Here is a 23500-nt window from a genome sequence, read left to right as displayed (position 1 = left end):
CCTCTCTCTCTCTCTCTCTCACACACACACACACGCATAGGCGGTATCTAGACTAGACGCACGTGTATTGGAACGGGAATTCGCGAGTTCGTTCAGCAGTTGTCAGCGCCACTACATTCATATTGCTCATAATTCTTGTAAATATTTTGTAAAGGATATTTCACTGTCAAGCCTAAATTCATTGAATAAAAAATAATATTTTTATTTTATGATATATTTTTAAATATACTTACCTGGCAGTTATATACATAGCTATATTCTCTGACGTCGTGACGTCACGACAGACTTTTCGAAACTCGCGGCAATCGCCGACCGTCGGTCAGGTGATCGTTACCTGTACGCCCTCTAGATAGTTACCTGGAAACCCCAGATTTTCTCGCCCTCTAGTCTCTTGATGGGAGGTGGGTGGGTTTCTAATTGTATATAACTGCCAGGTAAGTATATTTAAAAATTTATCTTAAAATAAAAATATTTTTAAATATGTAACTGACCTGGCAGTTATATACATAGCTGATTGACACCTTTGGAGGAGGGTCAGAGACAGCAACATCGTTGTAAGGTAACTACTTGATAGGTAACTAAAGATTCTTACCTGCTAAGGAAGCTGACTTGACGAGTACTGCCTCTTTAGTCTGCTCTCCTTAGGAGCTCCAGCTAAGGGATGTGACCTGTGCAGCTGATGAGCTCATAGGGGTTTGTCGACGGGACGTGACCTCTATGCAACAAAACCACCTATGCCCTTGACATGGGCTAAAACAGGCAAAGACCACCTAACCATCCAATCCTTGCATACAAGGGATTGAAAAAACACACATATACACTAGACTGTTGAAGGTTTCCCCTAACCTTCAACAGACAACCATAAAAATAACATCAAGGGTCTAACATGTAGGATTAGAGGTATCAACTCCTTCACCCAAAACCGAGCCAGTGGCTACGAACGGTCCAAGGGTTCTGCAGTCTTCATATACCGTTTCTATTTGTTTCAGATAAAAAGAAGAAAATACGGAGCTGCTCCTCCAGTATGTCGCGTCTAAAATGGCTTTAAGGGACTGATTCTTTCTAAACGCCATTGACGTCGAGACTGCTCGCACTTCATGGGCCTTTACCTTTAAAGCCTTGTAAAGCGTTTCATTGCACTCCGTGTGAGCTTCTTGAATCACACTTCTAATAAAGAAGGCTAAAGCGTTCTTTGACATAGGCCTTTTGGGATCTTTAACGGAACACCATAAGTTGTCAAAAGTCCCTCTAACGTCCTTGCACCTGTGCAGATAACACTGTAATGCTCTTACCGGACAAAGAGTCCTTTCACGTTCCTGACCTGCAAAATCTCCAAGGCTGGGAATCGTAAAAGACCTAGGCCAAGGATTGGATGGAGTTTCATTCTTGGCTAAGAAACCTAATCCCTACTCTTTTGTCCATAGCTTGAATCTCGCTTACTCTCCTTGCAGTAGCGAGAGCGACTAGAAAAAGAGTCTTCCTGGTTAAATTCCTGAACGAGCTCTCCTGGATCGGCTCAAACTTGTCAGACATTAAAAACCTTAGTACTACGTCCAGATTCCATCCTGGTAGTTGTTCACTCTTGTTTCGTAGTATCAAAAGATCTAATTAAGTCGTGAAGATCTTGATTCCTAGACAAGTCCAGTCCTCTATGTCTAAAGACTGACGCCAGCATGCTCCTGTATCCCTTAATTGTAGAAGTGGCTAGACCTACTTTAAGTTTTAAGTGAAGAAGGAAGTCTGCGATCTGGCTCACAGATGTGTTGGACGAGGACACCTTCTTCTCCTTGCACCAGTTTCTAAATATCTCCCACTTCGACTGGTAGACGTTGATGGTCGAAGCCCTTCTTGATCTGGCGATAGCTTTAGCTGCCTCTCGCGAAAAGCCTCTAGCTCTAAGGAGCTTTTCGACAGTCGAAAGGCAGTTAGCTGAAGAGCGCGGGTATTCCTGTGATACCGTTTGAAGTGGGGCTGTCTGAGCAGATCTGGAAGCAACGGAAGGGTTCTTGGAACTTCCACCAGCCACTGCAACATCTCTGCGAACCAGACTCGCGTCGGCCAGTACGGGGCTATCAGGGTCATTCTGGTTCCTTCGGACTGCGCGAACTTCTTTAATACTTTGTGTATCACTTTGAAGGGAGGGAAGGCGTACAGATCCAGTCCTTCCCAGTTCATGAGGAATGCGTCTACTGCTACCGCTTGTGGATCCGGCACCGGTGAGCAGAACGTCTGCATCCTCCTTGTCTTGTTGGTTGCAAACAAGTCTATGGAAGGTTGCCCCCATAACCTCCATAGTAATTCGCATACCTCTAACTTGTGAGTCCATTCTGTTGGTAGGACCTGATTTTTCCGGCTCAAGAGGTCCGCTCTGACATTTAATTCTCCTTGTACAAATCTCGTTTGGAGGACGATATTTCTGTCCTTTGCCCATAGCAACAGATTCTTGGCTGTCTCGTTCAGAGAAAAGGAGTGGGTGCCTCCTTGTTTCCTGACATATGCTAGAGCAGTCACGTTGTCCATGCTTATTTCCACTACTTTGCCTGCCACACATTCCTCGAATGCCTGAAGAGCTAGAAAAGCTGCCATCAGCTCTTTCTTGTTGATATGCCAATTTCTTTCGGTTTCGCTCCATCTTCCCGAAATTTCCCTGTTCCCCAGAGTCGCTCCCCAGCCTAGGTCTGATGCGTCTGAGAACAGTATTAGCTGTGGATTCAATTGTTGAAGTGAAACTCCTTCTCCCAGCTTCGCTGGATCCAGCCACCACATCAAGTCTTTCTTGACCTCTGCTGAAATTGGGAAGGTGTCTGAAAGCCTTTGTTCCTTCCTTTTCCAATTTCTGTTGAGGTAAAATTGCAGAGGTCTGAGGTGCAGTCTTCCCAGTGAGACGAACTGTTCGATCGAGGAAATGGTCCCCAAAAGACTCATCCATTCCCTCGCCGAACATTGTTATCTCCCCAGGAATTCCTGCACCCAATTCAGGCATCGGTCTTGTCTCTCCTGGGAGGGAGAAGCCCGAAAATCCTGAGAGTTCATCAGAACTCCTAAATAAATGATCGAGCAAGATGGCTCCAGGTGAGACTTTTCCAGGTTCACCACTAGCCCTAGTTCCCGTACTAGGTTCAGGATTATTTTCATATCCTCCAGACACTGTTTCTTGGAGTTGGCCCTGAGAAGCCAATCGTCCAGATAAAGAGAAATGCGGATCCCCCCTTCGTGTAGCCATTTGGCTACATTCGCCATAATAGCTGTGAATATTTGTGGCGCTGTGCTGAGCCCGAAGCAAAGAGCCCTGAACTGGAATACTCTTCCTTCGAATAAGAACCTGAGGTACTTCCGAGAGCTTGGGTGGATGGGGACATGAAAATAAGCGTCCTGTAGATCTAATGAGACCATCCAATCTCCCGGTCTCAACGCCGATAGCACTGATTGCGTTGTCTCCATCGTGAATTTCGTCTTCACGACGAAGGCATTTAGAGCACTGACGTCCAGAACGGGTCTCCATCCTCCCGAGCTCTTGGGTACCAAAAACAGTCGATTGTAGAACCCCGGATTCTCTTGGGGTGAAACAGGTTCTATCGCCTTTTTTAAGAGCATAAGCTCTACTTGTTCTTTTAACACGAATCTCTTGCTGCTGTCCTTGTAATTCGCTGTTAAGTCGAGGGGATCTAAAACTATGGGAGGTTTGGCCTAAAAAGGGATCTTGTAGCCCTCCCTTAGTATCTGAAGGGTCCAGTTGTCCGCCCCTCTGTCTGTCCAGGCTTCCCAAAACAAAGAAAGCCTGGCTCCTATTTGTGTCCGAAGGACTGTCTGATCATGGCCTCCTTTTGGAAGGAAGCTTGCCACCTTTTCTGGAGGGCTTTCTAGAAGTTCCCGACGTTCCTCGGGGCTGTTTTCCTCGAAAAAACTGTTGTGGTTGTTTCTCCTCTCTCGCTCTCTTGGTCACAAACGAAGAAGGCAAAACCCCACTGGCTGCCTTCGATATTAGGTCCTGTGTGGTCTTCTGAGTCAATGAAGTGGCAATATCTCTAATAATCTCCTGTGGAAAAAGAAATTTCGCAAAGGGGGCAAACAAAAGCTCTGCTCTTTGTACCTGTGTGAACCCTTTAGCTGTAAAGGAGCAGAGAAGGGACCTTTTCTTCACGATCCCTGCCGTGAAAATTGCTGCCACTTCATTAGTTCCATCACGTAAAGCCTTGTCCATACAAGAAATCACACTCAGAAGGTTAGAAATGTCCGTTGAATCCTTCTCTTCCACTTTCTTGGCGAGAGCACTCAGAGACCAGTCTAGAAAGTTCAGGACCTCAAACACTCTAAACACGCCCTTCAGTAAATGATCGAACTCTTGCATCGACCACATCACCTTCGCTGCTGATAAGGCGTGTCTACGATTGGCATCGACGATACTGGAGAAGTCTGCCTGAGAGGAGGCAGGTACTCCCAGGCCCAGAACTTCCCCAGTCTCGTACCAAACGCTGGATTTCGAAGCCAATCTTGCAGGAGGAAAAACGAAAGCAGTTTTGCCTCGCTCCTTTTTCTCTTTCATCCAGTCGTTCATCTTCGCAAGCGCTTTCTTGGCCGAAATGGAAAGAACCATCTTAGTAAAGGCAGTCTTATTCTGGGTTCTTCCACAAAGGAACTGAGACAGGGGAGAACGAGGTGCTGCGGGCTTGAAATCCGTTTCAAAAAGCTCTTGAAACAGAAGCATAAGTGTCTTATAGTCGGAAGGAGGAACTTGTTCTTTCGTCTCCTCTTCCAAAACTACCTCCAACATCTCCGAAGGTCTCTTTCTGTCTTGTTCCGCATCGGATGATGTAGTTAAAGCCAAAGCCGGAGCGTCATTGGTCTCGATGCGTTCCTTGGCACCAGAAACCGCCGAGGCGTCATGCTTACGAGCGTCGGCGTCACGTCCTTCTCTCTCACGCGCGCTGGCGTCACGCTCTTTGCTCTTACGTGCACTGGCGTCACGCTCTTTGCTCTTATGCGCGCTGGCGTCACGCTCGGAAGCGTCATGTCCGAGTAAATCGGAAGTGTCCTGGTTGTCTGTGTTCTTCTTGGCGTTGACGCTTCGCGAAGTCTTCATCACTCCCGGGGCATCAGACTGACGCTTGGGTTCTTGCAGCTTTTCCATAAGTACAGACAGCTGCTGTTGCATATCTTGCAGCATATTCTTGGCTTCATTGTCTCTCGGGGGAGAGGGTAACTCGTCAGGTTTGCCCACACGAACTGCAGCCGGAGGAGTCGATCCTTCTAAGGCTTCCTGAGGACGCTTGGTAGGAAGCTTCCTAGGTAAATCCTCCCAAGTAGAAGGAGGAAGAGGAGCGTGCATCGAAAGCGCTGTCTTGCTCTGTTTAGCTGGCGAGGCTTCCGATGACGAAAACTTCTCCGGAGAACTCCAGTGACTGCAGCCCGGCAGTTGCTCATCTGATGAGACCTCACAAACACGAGGTAATTTCCTCTTGAGAGGACGAGAGGAAGTAGAATGTCGCCATCCTCGACGCGGGGAGACGTCATCGGATGACGAACCAAACACACTCGACGCGCCTTTTCTACGGCTGTCTGAAGCAACCTTGGAAGCGTCAGCTGGTTTATTTGAGGGCACGCCCGACCGGATACTAGAGCCTCTCGCCTCCCTTAGACATTCGACTTTACGTCTCCCATGGGTCCGGGAGCTTGTAAGAGGTCTGGGTCTAGGAGCGCGACAGGACCGATCGGACGCACCCTCCACTACACTGTCACTAACACTAAACTTATCACTTACACTGACTTTAGCACTGCACTTAAAGCACTTACGACAGTCCAAGTGCGATTGCCCTGCTCAGTAAGGGAGGCAATCTGTTGTCCCATTTTTTCAAGCACCGCTTAAATACCTGCAAAGGTTGAGTCCTTCGCCCCCGACTCGGAGACAGGTTCGGGAGCTGATACTTCTACTAAATTACGCTCAGAAGGAGCAGGGGAAGGAACTATGGGATTATCTACCACTTCCTGATTCGTTGATGAACGGGAAAGAGAACTCTTTAGTTCTTCTAATTCTATCTCTCTCGAGCTTACGGACATACTTGTCCAACTCCTTCCACTCCTTATCATCCAAAATCAAGCACTCATCACATCTATTCTCAAAAGTGCAAATTCTACCCCTACAATTCACACAAAGTGTGTGGGGATCAAGAGAAGCTTTGGGAATTCTAACCCTACACCCCCCTTTACAGCAGACTCTATACACAACTCCTGAGTCCGACATTGTTAATTGAGTAATCCAAAAACAAATCCAAAATCAATCCAAGTCAACAACAGCGAAAGCCAATAAAATACTTCACCCAACGATGAAATACTCTAGCGAGTACGAAAGACCTATCGAGGAGCCCACAACAACGAAGTTGCCGGCTTGGGCGACAGAGAAAATATGGGGTTTCCAGGTAACTATCTAGAGGGCGTACAGGTAACGATCACCTGACCGACGGTCGGCGATTGCCGCGAGTTTCGAAAAGTCTGTCGTGACGTCACAACGTCAGAGAATATAGCTATGTATATAACTGCCAGGTCAGTTACATATTTAAAACTAAAGATTTTGTATATTTGATACCTCGAGCTCAAATAAGTTTTCTTCGCCGAATTTTAGACATTTTATTTTGATGTTCAGGGGTCTGACGCCTGCCAGGGGCTTTTGTCTGTCTGATTTATCAACTAACCTTTAAGGCCTCCAAAGCAAAAATGTGCTTTTAAGTAGAAAAACCATTTTTTTTCACGTACTCTTTAAATATTGTCTAAAATTGTCACGTCACCCATATAATTCAATTTACCATAAATTGTCCAAAGCCTTTAAGAAAACTAATCCTGACAGGAATTATCTCCCTAAACACTAGTTACCTATACATATAGATCATAGCTTTGTCAGGATTTCACAGTGTATGTCCACACTATAATATTTATCACTAGATCCCAATAACCAAACAGGTTATTTTGCAAGGCATCATCATTAGCAACCTTGCAGTTAAAAGGTCATTGGCAATTTTTTTAACAGCGCATTTTAACAACCTTTGTCATATCACTGGTAACCTTTCAGTTAAAAGGAAACCTGGTAGTTATTGGCCTAAACCACTGAATACATGGCCAGCAATGATTACACGTCAGTTCTCAAGCATCATATATTGCAAGCGCAACAGAACTCAAGTGAATTTATCTACGAAACTTCATTACAGGTCTCTAATAGATGTTATAGTGATGAAAGTATTTGGTAAAGCTTACCAGAAACAAATGATCTTGATCAGACTAATTTGCTTGCAGTGTGCCAATATCATAATTGAAACGTTTGCTGTCCAGTGCATTTTCTAATGTGTTAGACCAGTACTTAAGTTAACTTTCTTCCACACCCCAACTCAAGATTTAATCAGCTCTTAATTGTGGCCTAGGACTGGCAGTTATCAGATAATAATTAAACTAAAGACAAAACTCAAGACCTAAAATAACTGCATCATGCAAATGATATACAGACTTAGTCCACCTGTGCACATCAAGCAACCTTAACACCCTAGTCCACCTGTACACGTGACGCAACTAATTGACAGCAACTTCCCACATTACCTTAAAATTAACCATTAAAACAGACGTCACCCAGCATAGCTACATACTAAAACCAGACATTGCGTGCCAGAGCAGCAACAACACAGCTTTGAATTTATACCTTAAATATCTCAACTTTAGCTTCATCATTGTATAATAATTGACAAACTTGAGGTTGGCAATGCACCTTTGAAGTTTTAAAATTATGACATTCAACCTTAAATTAGTACCTGGTGTTTTGAAAGTTACTAATGGCCCAAGTATGTTCCATTTAGTCTCTAAATAAAGTTAAATTCTCTAAAGAATGTTGGCAGGAAATCTAAACATTACATCATAGCACCAGTTCTATCTATGAGAACAAGTCAGCTTCGGGTAATGAAAAGTCTGCATTGATAGATCTTAGTACCACCTATTCCATAGCTTGTTCATCTTTGTCAAGAATGACAATGCAGACTTAGTTGAGAAAACTTTGAACTAATTACACTAAATTATAGGCCATGCAGTACTTAAAAGCCAGGTCCTTTATATTTAACACCTTTAAACCATATTTGAGCACTGTAAAACTTCATTTATCACTCAAATCTCCACCCTCTTAAACACTGGACAATACAGACAAGTATTAGCAGAGTTAAGTCTGGTATGGTAAAATAAAAAAGGATAACCAAAAATTTAACATTTAATAAAGCCATAAGAATAACAATCATTTTCAGCTAATATCATTCTCCTTGATACAATTTTGGGCTAGGGTATGGTTTGTAGCATCAGAACTTGAGTTAAGGGAATATATCTTCCCTGAGGAAACCACAGGACACACTGTATAGCTAGGATTTGCACGAAGAACAGACTGATCTGGGGTCAAGCCTCGAGTACTTTTCAGCATTCCCTTTGCTCCTTCAGCCTGATATCACTGGATCAACTTACAAGCAATGGATTAAGTTCCAGACGATTTATCGTAGATCATCTTCCAGTCGTGGCCACAAACATGCTTATGAGGATCTCAGGACTGGCCAAATCTTAGGGCAGGTCCCATGGATATTGGGATTTGCTGGGTGCAGACTGCTGCTTGCATGACTGGTTTGGACAGTTACCCACAATTGCCTGTAGTTCCATCCATTGAGAACAGCTTCTGCACTCTTCCTACAATTGAGAAAACCACTGACTGAGTAAATATCCCATCATCAAACTCAACCTAATTATAATAGGCCACTATTAAAAATTAGCTTCTACATGGGGGAAAAGCCAATGACTCCATAAGCAACCCATACAGATTAGTACAATCATATGTGAAAGGAAGACTTACTATTCTAGTCACAGGGTGGGGTGGGTGGGGGGGAGGGAGGGGGATGGGAGAGGGAGGGGGATGAGGGTGGGGTGGTAACAATGTCGAGAAGATACTTTGGGACTGAAAAAAAAGAAAAAAAAAATCCTGTATTGTATTCTTGGGATCACGAAAAAGTCCAGTATTGAATTTTTAGGACTGCCAGGAACACGCATGTAGAGTACTGTCATGTGGTGGAACTCCCAAGTGAAATTATAGTGAAAAGGTACACTGCAATCTTGCAGACAATTGCAAGTGCAAAGCTAACTCAGAAAACACCTTCAGCAAAATCAAATATGGAAGCACTTGAGAGTTCTCCTCTACCATGACTGGATCACAATCCTCACCTCTACCATGGCTAACAAACCCCTCAAAACCCCCCCCCCCCCCCCCCCCCCCCCCCCCCCCCCCCCCCCCCCCCCCCAAACCCCCCCCCCCTCCCCCCCCCCCCCCCCCCCCCCCCCCCCCCCCCCCCCCCCCCCACCCCCCCCCCCCCCCCCCCCCCACCCACCGCTGCACTCCTACCATGGCTAGATCACATCCACCCCATCCCACCTTTCTCTACCATGGCTAGATCACACCCACCCCCTCACACCTTTCCTCTACCACCATGGCTTGATCATACAAGTCACTAACCAACAGGCACAAAATAAACTCCTTATATCTCTGGGTGCACAATGAACTGGATTGCGATGAGACTATGGTTTTGTTTGTGTGGTGTTTTTAGAGTCTATGGTGACCCCAAACCTAAAAATGACTTACCATGAACACCAGACAAAACCATAGTAAGCGAGGCATGCTAAATGTTTTAGTATTTATGTCTACTATAGGTCTAGCCTACGTAGACATCCAAATGTAATACTATAGAGCGCATTTAGAAAACCAAGACGGTAGAAGTTCCTAGACCGTAAAAACTTATCATGGAGGTTCCACACGGTAGAATAAATATGACACTCCCGGTTGTACATGGCAGACAAAAAGTCCGCCATGTACAACTTCAAAAGTCCACCTTTGCCTGAGGCAGCATGGCCACCTAAGCAAAGGTGGACTTCGGGGGTGTCTTAATCTAGAGAAGTTATATCATAAATAAATGAATAGCTAAATAGCACAGTGTCATCAGTTTTACTTTACAATCCTTAAGTTAATCAGTAAGTTTCAAGGTAGCTATTATAGAAGTTAAAACAATCATAAGTGGGAATAACTTTAAAACAAGCTAAGCTAGACTACGTTGTATTGGACCCTCTGAATATTTCGAAACTTTTCGAAACTTTCCTTTTAAAAATTAATTTCCAAAATTAATTTTAATGAGCATAGGTAGGCAAAAGACATTAAAATATGATACTGTGTTATTCTTATAATATAATGAACTACTGCACAGTACAAAATATTGACTACTGCACTTACAAATGAAATACAATAAATTAAAACTTTTTGAAAGAACTGCCTTACGACAGCTGGATAAAGAATATTTTAAAATAGGCCTAACTCAAAACTCCAATGTAGCAATTCTTAAATCGAAACTGAAATGTTGTAAATACAGGCTACACTAACTGCAAATTTCTACAGAAAGCAATGTTAAGTTTCCCATACCGTAAAACACATACCCACTGAGTCTAGCAGCTTTAGTACAATTAATTTTAATACTTAGTATTCTTAAGACTAAAATGTTAAGCTTTGAACACAATAGTCTTTTAACGAAAAATCTGAATTTATAGTATATGAACAACCATCCAGTGACTAAAGGAATTCGCTATGATATTCAAATATACTGAAACTAGGACGAACCACGAAAATACATCATCTGGAATATAAAGCAAACCTTCAATAGTCTAAGACATTATATCAAATCTCTATAAAAAAAATAAACTGGTAAATTCAGTCACATATGCCTAAAACAATTACTAATAAGTGGTAGAACTGGCAAATGCTTAACCAAACCATATAGTTAACTTGAACGGAATAAAACCACAAATAATTACATTCTGATGCAGATACCTTAAAAGCCTCAAAACTCATAAGAACGCTTAAAAATGATAATTTATATAAATAAACCATTTTTTATACGCCTTTTACTTACGCTAACCTAGACCTATGGCTCGAACACAGATCAAAATATATGGCAAATTCACGTTACACCATCTGATGCGAACTTGGAGAAGTGACTGCGGGTGGCAACAAGGGAAAATCCATAATGAATTCTGGAACGCCTACATCGAGGTTCATCCTGTCAAAAGATTCTCAAATTAGTTATCTTGCCCGATTCAAAATTACCCTAACGTTTACCGTCAACTACAAAAATCTGTCGCAAATTGAACACTTAGAAATTTCAGTGATGTCTAGGCCTATACAGCTTACAAAGAAAAAGAGGTTTTAAACACTAAGTACATAGTTCTAAGATTAAACATCGTCTTTAGTAGGACAAGTACCATAAAAAAATTTCCACATGAAAGCCTTAAATTATCAATAATTTCAAATCAAGATAGGCCTATGCAGCTTAGGAAAGCATACGAAAGTATAAGGTTAATTTTAACCACTATAAAAATTAGCACAGTTTTAAAAAAAGTAAATTGTTCTCAGATTTTAAAATTAACCTTAAAAGTGAATTAAGAACTATTACCTACGTGCATATTTTTTTTTACTTCGGAAAAAAAGATCGTGCCTAGTCCTACGCCGTATACTAACACCTTGAGGTTGATTTTAATTGAGAAACTTGGATAAATTCGCGACGAATCACTTGAATAATCAAACAAAATACTTTTCCAAAGTCTAAACTAAGAAATTCAGTCAATTCAAGAAGACGCATCAGAAAAACCCAATAAAATAGAAAAATTACTGCAGCTAAGCACCAAAATTACGAGAAAACTTTACACACTTACTAAACAAACTCACGAAACCACAGTAACCCAAAACACTCTTGTATAAAACACCACACAGAAAAACACTAAATATACCCTACGTGAATTGACTAATATGTTTTTATTAGTATACCATCTCTGGAGAAGCCACTCATCGCTACTCAAGGATGACGGAAGGGGAACTTAAAGAAGAGGACCCAAGGATCATTATTAATGCTGGTGCTCTTCCCAAGAGACAGTTCAGATGTACCAAGGGAAATAATAGCCGTCCAAGTTCTGTTCTCGCAACCTTGTAAGAAAAAAAAAATCACGAACATACAAGTATGCGAAGAACAGAACTGTCTCAACATCAAGGTGGGACCCAGGGAGAACCAAGTGCCCTTAAACAATGAAAAGTAGTAAGAACAACGTTTCTTCGCTTTCTTACTGTACGGTCGGCAAGACCGGTCACACCTAAAGGAAAACGTGGAGGGAAAAATATCAATTATAAACCTCAAAACATGAAAATATGGAGTAGGTCATAAATGGTATAGGTGTAATATATTGCCATTAATCTAGGGCCGGGACATACCACGGTTACATGTAGGAACCAACAAACAACGCGTAAGGTATTTACCTGAAGCACTTCTTTTGCAAGTCTAGGCGGCACTCATTCCCACAATGGGGGCAAAAGACCTTCCTCAGGAGGCCGTGGTCCTGGCATAAACCGATTAGACGTTCATAATTACCTGAGTAATAGGTAGAGAAATCTTTGTAACAATTGTTTCACGAAGTTGGCAAAGTGTTCCTGCTGAGGGGCTCGGGCGAGCGTGAAGTTGATGCACCAGTCGAAGTTATGGCGGCAGATTCTACAGTGTTGGAGTTGTAAGTTAGAAGGTGGTAGGAGGCCGGACCATACAAAACAGGTTAGGGGGGGTGGGGAGGGGTAGTAAAAATACTTTGATGCTATTGGTTGAGGCAGGGTGGGGATGAGGTAAATGTACAAGTACTTAACAAAATAAGGTTGGCAACAAAGACAATACACGAAAGATGGGAAGCTCAAGCCACAGCCGCATCGGCCGCATACAATTTAGTTCCTGGCATGAAATGAAGATGGCGGTAGCATTTCACCTGCCTACATCGTCTGTTTGTTTACTTTTTCACAAAGCGGGCATTCAATTTCAATCATGACTGGGCGTAGCCATCATCACCCGTGTGTGGTTTGCAATAGGGCGAAAATGATTTTCCCCATCTGATTTTTCATGCTTTTCCTCAGAATAAAGAAAGGTAATAAAATCATTACATCTGTTACAAAGTACATGATGACTTTTAGAGAAAATGAAGAAATAAAATAGACCAAAGCAAAATTGAATGTCGGTGCAGTGTTATTCCGAAATAAATATTGGAAAATATTTATAATACGGTGGACGCCTCTAAGCGGAAAGAAAATATATTTACATGTGATTTTCGACTAGAAAAAAATATTTGCCATTTGAAACCCCAACAACCAACCTAACCTTCCTGGTAATGTACATCAGTAGCCTAATCATGTCAACAGTAAACCTAACCATATCAGCGGTACCATAACCATGCCAACAGTTACCTAACCATGTCAACAGTAATTTGCAATGGAAATGAAGCTATCTTGCAAAACATATCAAAATCAACTAGAAAAACTATATTTTCTTGTCATTCTTGTCAATTGTATTTCAAATAAATACCTTAAAGTTATATTTGCATATCTTGAAAATCTCTAGAAATATGAAATAAACATACCAATTCCTATCACTGTCATACAATTCGTGAATATTGGGTCTCCATGCCTTTTCCAGATAGGCTTCTCACAGCAACTTTGATATACTGTATATATACTGTAGTTATGTTATATTCTCAGCAGCTTACCATTGGGTTGTAGTTATAAATGTTTACCTTAATTTTTCATTAATAAGCAACTATTTAGCGAACCAAAGTTGTTCCATCAGGAAGGATGTATCTTGTGGGAGCATTCATATGGGAGAGCATAAGTAGGTTAGTTAAGTTAGAGTGACTTACTTTAATTTCAAGTTCACTAACCTTTTAATCTATGATTGAATTTTCCTATATGTATGGATAAAAGCATTCAAAATAAAAGAAAATTACATGCAAACCAGCATATCTGCTCCCACAAGATCCATTCTTACCGTTTCATCTAAGTTTCTGCATTATATGCTCATAATTGTTCAATTTTTTTAATGAAATCTTGTAATTGGTACCAACACCCCACATAGTATTCCAAAGTAAATTTACCATTTGGCAGCAAATGTACGCAGTAATACAGTAGTAATAAATTGGCAAAACAAGTTGTGAAAACCTATGATATTTGCTTGTACTGTACATGATGCAAAAAGAAACATGGTTCAAGTCAATTAGAATAATTGTTTCAAATTTTTTTAGGAATGTGCATGCTTCTTGCAGAAATGGCATTTTACTAGAAAATACCAGGCAGAAGTGTTGTTTACATTACCTTCATAAAAGGGTGCCAATTGAATATGCATTTTTGAGAACTCCCACAATTGGGCTATGAGATTTTAATAAATTGTTATAAATAGGTTTGTTTCCTATTTGATTTGTGATTTCAATTTTTATTTGCTTTTTATGGAAATTAAGTTAAACCTAGATTTTTGCTTATACAGTATTCTGTAAAATACAGCATTGCATTTGTTATAAAAGGGTATCTTACTTTTACTACTTTGTTGTTGTACTTTTTTTAGTTTTATTAACAAATATTGCTTAACTTTTGCCTAATCAGCATGCAAGTTAAGTCTGCTTTTTCATTTTGATTTCATATTATTGGTTTTGATCATCCCACGCTTTGTTTGCTATTTAAATTCTGATATATGCATGTTTTGTTTGCATGACTTGTATGACTATTGCATGCAAATGAAGCATGTGCCATTTCTTTTACTTTGTTTATGTTCTTTGCAAGAACATTTGTGTACAGTTGCTTAGTTATGTACAGTATACAATCATAAGCACAAGCCCAAAAAAAGGAAAATAATTACTGTATACTATATTGGTGAAATAATAAGATAATATGAGAATAAGTTTGTTTCATTCTAACTGCCCTCTCAATTTTAGATAAAGATACTTAGCAATTAATGTTACATTAACTGAAGGATTTTATTTAATGATTCAGAAATGCCTAATATATAAGTCATAAGCTATGATAGAGCCCTATAATCATGTTAACAAGCAATATTAATCGATTTAGTATTCAATAATTTATAGAGAAGTTTATTGGAGCATAAGAATAAATTTTAACATTTAAAAAAGCCGCGCTACGCCACAGCCGAGTTTTAGTTGAGGGCATAATCAATAGATGGCGCGCATCCTGACGGGTTGGATGACGTTTTTTTTAATGGTATAAATAGTCAGTTTCCCATCTTTCGTTTATTGTCTTTGGTTGGCAATGTTATATGGGTAATAAAAGGAAATGGCTGGTTAAGGAACTATAGTAAATGTAAATAAATGTGGGATGGGTTCGAAATATGAATTAATACAAATACATATATAACGGGCCCAGAATGGGGTGGGATTTAAGTCCTGGGTGGTAAATGTGTAATACGTCCTAAAGTTGTTTTAATAAATATTAAATACCAAATTAAACATAGGTTACCATATAACAAAACTAATTTAACTTGTAGGGGATGTTGCCTGACCGGGGTTGTTTGGCCCAGCCATACCCCCCTTAAAGAACCAAACCAACCCAACATAACCTAACCTAGCAGGGGATGTAACCTAACCTAGTAGGGAACTTAACATAGTAGGAAATGTTCCTACTATGCTTTGCCCCCCTGGTACCCCCCTTCAAGGCCTAACCTAACCTAACCTATAACTGATTCACTTAAGGTAGATTCTCGGATGAGCCTTATTCTTACGAGACGTTTGTTTGGTGGCTACTGATTGGCTGGTACCGGGAGGTACGCAGCTCCCAGCCAATCAGCGGCCGCCAAACTAACGTCTCGTAGGCATAGGGCTCACTCAAGAATCTACCTTAAGTAAACCAGTTATAGTAGGGAATGTTGCCTGACTGGGGGGGGGGGGCTTGGCCCCCTGTACCCCCCTTGAAGACCTAACCTAGCCTATTAAGGAATGTAACCTAACCTAGTAGGGAACTTATCCAAGCTAACCTAACCTAGTAGGGAATGTAACCTAACCAACCTAACCTAACCTAGTAGGAAATGTTGCCTGTCTGGGGGGGGGGGGGGGGCGAAGATGCCCTTAAAGGCCTAACCTAGCCTAGTAAGAAATGTAACCTAACCTAGTAGGGAACTTAACCTGGAAGGGATGTTGCCTGACTGGGGTGGGCTTCACCTCCCTGTACCCCCCCTTGGAGACCTAACCTAACCTAGTAGGGAATGTTGCCTGACTGGGGGAGCTTCACCACCCCCATACCCCCCTTTAAAGGCCTAACCTAACCTAGTAAGGTATGTAACCTAACCTAACCTAGTAGGGAACTTAACCTATACTCTGTTTTTTTTCATCTGTCCATCCGCCTGTGGTGTTTTTGTATGGTAACACTGCGTCCCGGGCTTTAGATAGTTACGCTATGTGTAAGTTTTAGGTCAATAAAAGGATATTGGGTGTACATTTGCTACTGAAAAGTGTTTTGATAATTTACTGTATGCGAATTACACCGTTAATATTTGAAATAGGATATTATTATAATCGTTGAATGTAAGCTGAATGTAACTATCTAAAGCCCGGGACGCAGTGTTACCATACAAAAACACCACAGGCGGATGGACAGATGGAAAAAAACAGAGTATAGTAGATAATGTTGCTTGACCGGGGGGGTTTACTCCCCCATACCCCCCCTTGAAGACCTAACCTAATATAGTAAGGAATGAAACCTAACCAACCTAACCTAACCTAGTAGGGAATGTTGCGTACCCCCCCCTTGAAGAACTAACCAACCTAGCCTGACCGGGTACCCCCTTTAAGGAAGTAAAACTGGTAGGTAAACCAACATATAACAAACTAAACCTAGTAGGGTGTGTTGCCTAACCGGGGGGGATTCGCCTCCCAGTAGGTAAAATGACATATAAACCTAACTTTTAAGGGTATGGAAGGGTTGTAAAATGTTAAAAGTAACCATACATAACTGCATAATAGTAAGGAAACTGGAAGGGAGGTGTAAATTGTAATGTCTGTAAAACGGTATAATGGAATATATTTAAATGTAGGTTTTATTATAATAATGGAACTTTAATCCAGGTATTGCTATGGGTGAGAAATGCATTATAAATGGTGTAACGTAAACAGCCAGTCGTGAATACTGGAAAGGGGAGGGATTGAGTTGTGTATAAATCATGTGGGGAGTGTGCATGTAATATGCAATGCAATGTGCAATTTCACGTAACAGGTAGGTAGGTAGGTATCGAAACGTCCTAAAACCTACTTCTAGTATCAACACGTAAGCATTTTTAGGTGTCTGTCCTCAATTATAACATAATATTTCAAAGTATATATGGTGAAATTATTAGGTGGGGATATTTCAAAACAGTTATTATACAAATACTATGGTAAAAGGAAAAGGAATAAACACTAGAATTCACATATCATGTTTAATAAACAAATTAGGTAAATGCTTTTATGTAACTCAACGTATGGTTACCAGCCAATCCTTCACTAAGTCCGGTAGCAACGTAGGGGTCATACTGTAACGTGATTGGCTAAATACATGTATCCCTCCCGTAAACCCCCATTTTTTTCCTCACTAAGAAGTCTGAGTTTAGGCCAAAAGCTCCCTTACAGTTAGCGCATGCACAGTAGCATTAGCGCATACGCAGTAGGTTTCAGTGTCGTGGTAGTAGTAGTAGTAGGTGGAATATGGATGTGGAACGGCTCCACTATCGGTAGTTTTGTTATCTCTTATTTCCGCCTGTATTATGTGTTTTTAAAAGTGATAAATGTGGGAAATAGCACAACAACACGGCAAAAACTCCCCCCAAGTGGTTTCTCCCCACCCAAAACCCTGGTTCCCACTGGGGGTCCCCCTTACCATAGGATAGAGTTGGGGTTTTGTCCCCACCCAAAACCCCGGTTCCCAATGGGGGTCCCCTTTACCGTAGGATAGAGTTCAAAGGTAAATTAGTGTCGTCCTAATAAATATTACTTCAAATTCTTGTTCAGGAGGTAAAACTGCATAGAAAAACCGCAACTGCCATACTCTGGGCCGCCGCAGATAGGTACACTAGATCTACCCTGCTTTCAATTTAGTAAATCACAAGGCACTTATTTATTTATTTATTTATTTACTTATAAATAGACTTCATGATGTAGGAGTGGGTAGGCATGTTTTAGGATGACTTTAAGATATCCTATAAAGGAGTTGCTGTTGATGGGATTTCCAGTGAACCTAGACCTATGATTGTGTCCGGAGTTCCACAGGGTATAGTGTTCTGTGTCCACTGTTATTTTTAGTGTCTACGATATGAAAAGCAAAAGGAATGGATATCAGGAGAAGGTTCTAGGCCTTATTTAAGGTTCTTTGCAGCGTCCCTATTTGGCTTTTGGCTGAGACACCTTTCATTCCATTTAACTGTATATCCAATCATAACTTTTTTCCATCATACTTTTCATCCTCTCATAATAGTCAATTCATAGGGCAACTGCGAGGTCTTCCTCCTGTTACATCTTTCAAATTTGTTTAGCGTCTGTTTCCTTTTTCAGCCCTAAATAGATGGGTATACATAGGTCCCCAACGCTTGGCCTAAATTCTATTTCATATTCGACAGTAGGCCTACTGGGCATTGCGTTTTCATGGTGCGAACCTATATATATATATTTTTTTTTTACGAAGGAATGGGGTATCCGTAATGCACCGTCAAAGAGTGTTACTATTCAGAACTGGGTAACCTTGATTCAGAAGTTGCAAAAAAGATCAAAATTGAATGCATAAGGAAGGTTGGAGTGTTATGTTGTATATACCCATTTACAGACACACGGAATATTTCCCACAGGCTTTATATTCCTACCAGTACTCTGTTAATAAGTATACTACTTATTTTTTTTACATAATCTAATTATTTCTTTTAATTATCTCGTCCAGGGTTTGAGAATTGCAACCAGTTATCTTTTTTCGTCCACGGGGTCTACCCAAAAGAGGAAGAAGACGGAGGAGTCGAATATCTACGAACAACAAAAGTTCACAGAGAGGATTAATCGTGATTCAATTGATGATGTAACTAAAAGAAATCCCGGTTCGACATTTTCAAGTTACACCAGTCATTCATTCAGTTCAAATTAAGGCAAAGTTTTGGTGAACTTTCACCTGAGCCACGTTTTAATTTCTATAGGCTTACGTTTGTAAGATCTGTTACTATAAATATTCCATATATACTTAGTTCGGTCTATTTACTTGTATTTACCCGTTGGGACGATTGGGAAACACGGATTGGGTAGTTTACACTATTTTATAGGCTTTTCGATAATCTGTTACTGCAAGTTTTCAAATTCGCGCCAAAACTTACGGCCGCCATCTTGTTTGTATTCGTCCGCCAATTATCTAGCAGACGATACTCTTGGCCAACTAAACTGTAGGCACTCCCATTTTTTTTATTATTTATTTTCTTCTGTGTTGTTCTTAATTTTCTTGTGTTATAATGTGTTTTTATTAATTTTGTTATGTCTAATGTGTTTTTCTTAGTTTTCCTATGTGTTTTAATGTGTTATGAATGATTATTCGTGTAATGTTTGGTTTATAGTAATGGTTAATCATCACCTGGTAATATCTCTTACTTAACAGTTACCTGAAGAAGTTTAGTAGGGCATTAAATAGGTATAGTTAGGTAGTAGAGGAGAGTGTGGGGCACCTTGAACATAGGGGCACATCGAACCATTGGACTTTTCAGGCACAGTTTTCTATTTTGCAACTAGATGTCTCCCATGCAAGAAGCCTCTGTTGATGACTCACTTTATGAGTCAATTATGGCCAGTAAGGTGCTAACCATAGATATTCGCTTAATATTGCACGGATTTTCTTGTCTGATGGTTCGTTACAAAGCTTACACAATTCCCTACAAGGATCTAATAAAATAAAAGTTGTTCCTTATTGTTTGAAAGTTAACTTGCAATGACTTTGTTTTAGCAGGTAGGGGGAAGGGAGCTAGTTGTACACAAATGTTAATAAATATTGCTGTAAACAATAATTTGAAATGCTGTGATAAGACAGATTACTAAAGTAGGCCTACAGCTATGGATCTGTGCAACTTAAGTAAAATCTTTGTCTCTCGAAGTGCTCTGTTAAAAAATCCCCCAATATAATTTTTGGCACAGGCCTACAAGTTTAAGTCATAAAACTGTATGGTTGAGCCTAAAATAAACTCAGTAGGCCCTAGCATAACTAGGATTTCTGTGTTATCTAGCCTTTGCATCTCTGCCTGCTCCTTTGAGCCTGGGGGGGTGGGGGTTCTTCCAATTTTTAGGAACGGGGTGCTCCTCAGTGAATTCTGACCTCTAGACCTGGCTTTGGAAAATTTAGGGGGGATCAAGAGACCTCGTCTAGTGGCAAAAGTGACCTATCTCTAGACCTAATTTTATATGGTGAAATAATTATATAGAACTTAAATTTTTCACAAAACTACCTTTAATTTGCTCAGACTAGGATATATCATTATGGCAAGCATTAACAGTTCAATATAGCTCATCTCTAGACCTGTGTTGTCAAGGACCCAAATTATTATACCTTATTTGAGATAAGGGCCTGGGCCATCTCTATACTTCTACCTTTCCAGAAGGGGACCCATCTATAGACCAAAATTGCCAAAAAATGAGCCAATCCTGACGAGCAACCCTGTATACCCGGTCATAGTAACCCCCCACCCCCCCAGAGCCTTTCAGCCTAGGCCACAATCATAAAGCCAGTCTAATTTTTTTTCAGCTAACTGTTCATTGGTTTGGTCACACATGTAAATTTAAAGCTATGGGTGGCCTTATGGGTCATTAAGCCTATACTTTGAAGTAACAACTCTTAAAATGTATTGCACAATGATTTATTTTCATGATATTTGTTCTTACATTGAATGTATATATAACATTTATTGTACATCTGTGCATTTATTCATAAATATTCCCAGCAGTTTAAACAAGTTTTTTTTTCATTGCTGTTTCCACCAGTTTAATGGTACTACTTTGTAATGATAATCTATATGCATTGATATGAAATTAGCAGGCTATATCAAAACATCAACAAAAACTCATTATGTGCCTTGCTTGGCCATTTAGTTCTTATTACAAGGACCAGATTAACACTTTAATATTACATAGCTATAATGCAGTGAAAGAAATCGAGAAACATCAAATTAGTGTCCAACATACACGATTTACCCTATTGACCTAATGGCCCTTAAACAATATTGTTTTAACCATTTTTTTCGTAGGCTGTCTTATCACAGCATTTCAAATTATTGTTTACAGCAATAGTTATGGGTAAATATTAACATTTGTGTACAACTAGCTCCCTTCCCCCTACCTGCTAAAACAAAGTCATCATAAGTTAACTTTCAAACAATAAGGAACAACTTTATTTTATTAGATCCTTGTAGGGAATTATGTAAGCTTTGTAACGAGCCATCAGACAAGAAAATCTGTGCAATATTAAGCGAATAGTGGCGAAAAAACGTCATATACTGCAGCCTGCTGCATTGTTTGAATTACCGCGCCAAGATGGCGGGCCTGATGACGTGCGCCAGCCTGTTCAGCTAGCAGCCGATGCGGCATCTAGGCTTTTATATCTGTGGTGCTAACCAAACGTGCCACCGAACTTTTCTTGGATTTTGAACCTCCTACGTAAATATTCATAGGTGAGTGAGTGGACCAGATAATTCTTCTTATGAGAGATTTGTTAGATCTGATTAGGCCTATACCAATGGTGGATGTTCATGTTTTTCTAAGGATTGAAAATGGGGCACATTACACAGATGGCTCAATGTACCCCACCATATGGTTCAAAGTACCCCATGGCATTTTATTATTGTAAACTTGCTATAAAACTGGTTTTATTTGATATTAATGAGCACAATTTAATTATAAGTGTAATAGAAGCTTGCAGATATTTTTATTGGTTCCTTTCTCCAACAGATGGTGCGAAACTACAAACCCAAAACTGATAGAAGCAAAACAAATGGTAGCTTAATAAAAAGGTCTGTTCAAGAAGTTACCGGTGGAAAGTCTATCAGGGAAGTGAGTTACGCTCTCAAAATAAGTAGAACTACATTAACAAGATATTACAAGTTCACTGAAGGTCAAGCAGAAGCTAAAGACTATATTCCAAAGTACAATACAAGGCAGGTTAGGATAAGGCCTAAGCTAACTAGTGATTTTGTTTTTGTGAAATTTAAATAGATAAAGATTTTATGATAGCCTAATAAGTAGCAACTTCATTCAAATACAGTAGCATAATTTCCTGCTTTATTTTTCAGGTATTTACTGATGAAGAGGAAGATGGCTGACAAAAATATGTACAAATATGCTCCTAAATGTTTCATGGACGCTGTTAAAGTGTTTAACAGCAGCAAGGCAGCTTGCTTACGAGTATGCAGTAAAGAAAAAAAATCCCTGATGCCTGGCAGCACAATATGTGGCAGGAAAGGACTGGATGCCGGATGGCTGGATTTTTGCAGCGTCAGACTCATCCCACGATTTCCCTTCGTTCACGTGAAGCAACCAGTATGGCAAAGGCACAAGGCTTTAATAAAAAAATCTGTGAGTAACTTCTTTGACCAATGGACCAAAGTTCAGGCTGAGAAGTTTGGGCCAGAGTCCATTTTCAATCTCGATGAAACAGGGATTTCTACCGTACAAAATCTCCCAAAAGTCCTAGCTACCAGAGGACTCAAGCAAGTTGGACAAATCACAGCAGCTGAAAGGGGTAAGCTAGGTAGATGTTTTGCGACAGTTCTAACTCCATTTTTCTTAATTATGTATTATCCAATGTGTTTTTCTTAATTTTCTTATGGTTTTTAATGTGTTTTTATTAATTTTCTTGTTTTAATGTTTTTCTTAATTTTCCTATGTGTTTTAATGTGTTATGAATGCTTATTCGTGTAATGAATGGTTAATAATGATGGTTAATCATTACCTGGTAATATCTCTTACTTGACAGTTACCACCAGAAGTCTTGGGTATTAAGTAGGTATAGTTAGGTAGTAGTAGGTAGATTTTTTATGACGGTTCCAACTCGGGCTTTTTTTATTATTTATTTTGTGTGTGTTGTTCTCAATTTTCTTATGTGTTTTAGTGTATTCTTAATTTTCATATGAGTTTTAATGTTTTTCTTAATTTTCGTATGTGTTATAGTGTTTTCCTTAATTTTCTTATGTTTTAATATTTTTTCTTAAATTTCTTATGTTTTAATGTGTTCTTAATTTTCGTATGAGGTTTAATGTTTTTCTTATTTTCTTATGTTTTGATGTTTTTTCTGTATTTTATGTGCTTTAATATGTTTTTCTTAATTTTCTTATGAGTTTTGATGGGATTTTCTCAATTTTCTTGTGTATTTTTCTTAGTTTTCGTATGTGTTTTAATGTTTATTCTCAATTTTCTCATGTGTTTTTCTTAGTTTTCTTGTTTTGTAATGTTTTTCTCAACTTTCTTATGTTTTTCTTATTTTTCTCATGTGTTTTAATGTGTTATGAATGATCATGACAGTAATATTTGGGAAATGAATTTTGTTTCAGTTATTATATTCTCCCAACACCGTTTTTTGTAAGTAGCCCAATTGTGTGTTTTCTTTTGTTTTTTAATTGAT

The 23500-nt window shown here is 40.0% G+C and overlaps 2 long non-coding RNA genes across 2 annotated transcripts; one reads left to right on the top strand and one right to left on the bottom strand.

The window, feature by feature from the left end:
• Positions 1-8220: 8220 nt before the first annotated feature.
• Positions 8221-11901, bottom strand: LOC135198671 (uncharacterized). Its single transcript, XR_010310861.1, has 3 exons — positions 11752-11901; positions 10953-11099; positions 8221-8694 (listed from the first exon to the last, which is right to left on the bottom strand). It is a non-coding gene; the product is annotated as an uncharacterized LOC135198671 (long non-coding RNA).
• Positions 11902-21383: 9482 nt separating this feature from the next.
• On the top strand, positions 21384-22780 carry LOC135198672 (uncharacterized). The gene is made up of 3 exons (XR_010310862.1): positions 21384-21554; positions 21832-22041; positions 22173-22780. It is a non-coding gene; the product is annotated as an uncharacterized LOC135198672 (long non-coding RNA).
• The last annotated feature ends 720 nt before the right edge of the window (positions 22781-23500 follow it).

This window comes from Macrobrachium nipponense, chromosome 22 (assembly GCF_015104395.2).
Source record: "Macrobrachium nipponense isolate FS-2020 chromosome 22, ASM1510439v2, whole genome shotgun sequence".
Classification (NCBI taxonomy): domain Eukaryota; kingdom Metazoa; phylum Arthropoda; class Malacostraca; order Decapoda; family Palaemonidae; genus Macrobrachium; species Macrobrachium nipponense.
The sequence above is the reverse complement of the archived record's forward strand: the minus strand, read 5'-3'. Positions and strand labels throughout refer to the sequence as shown.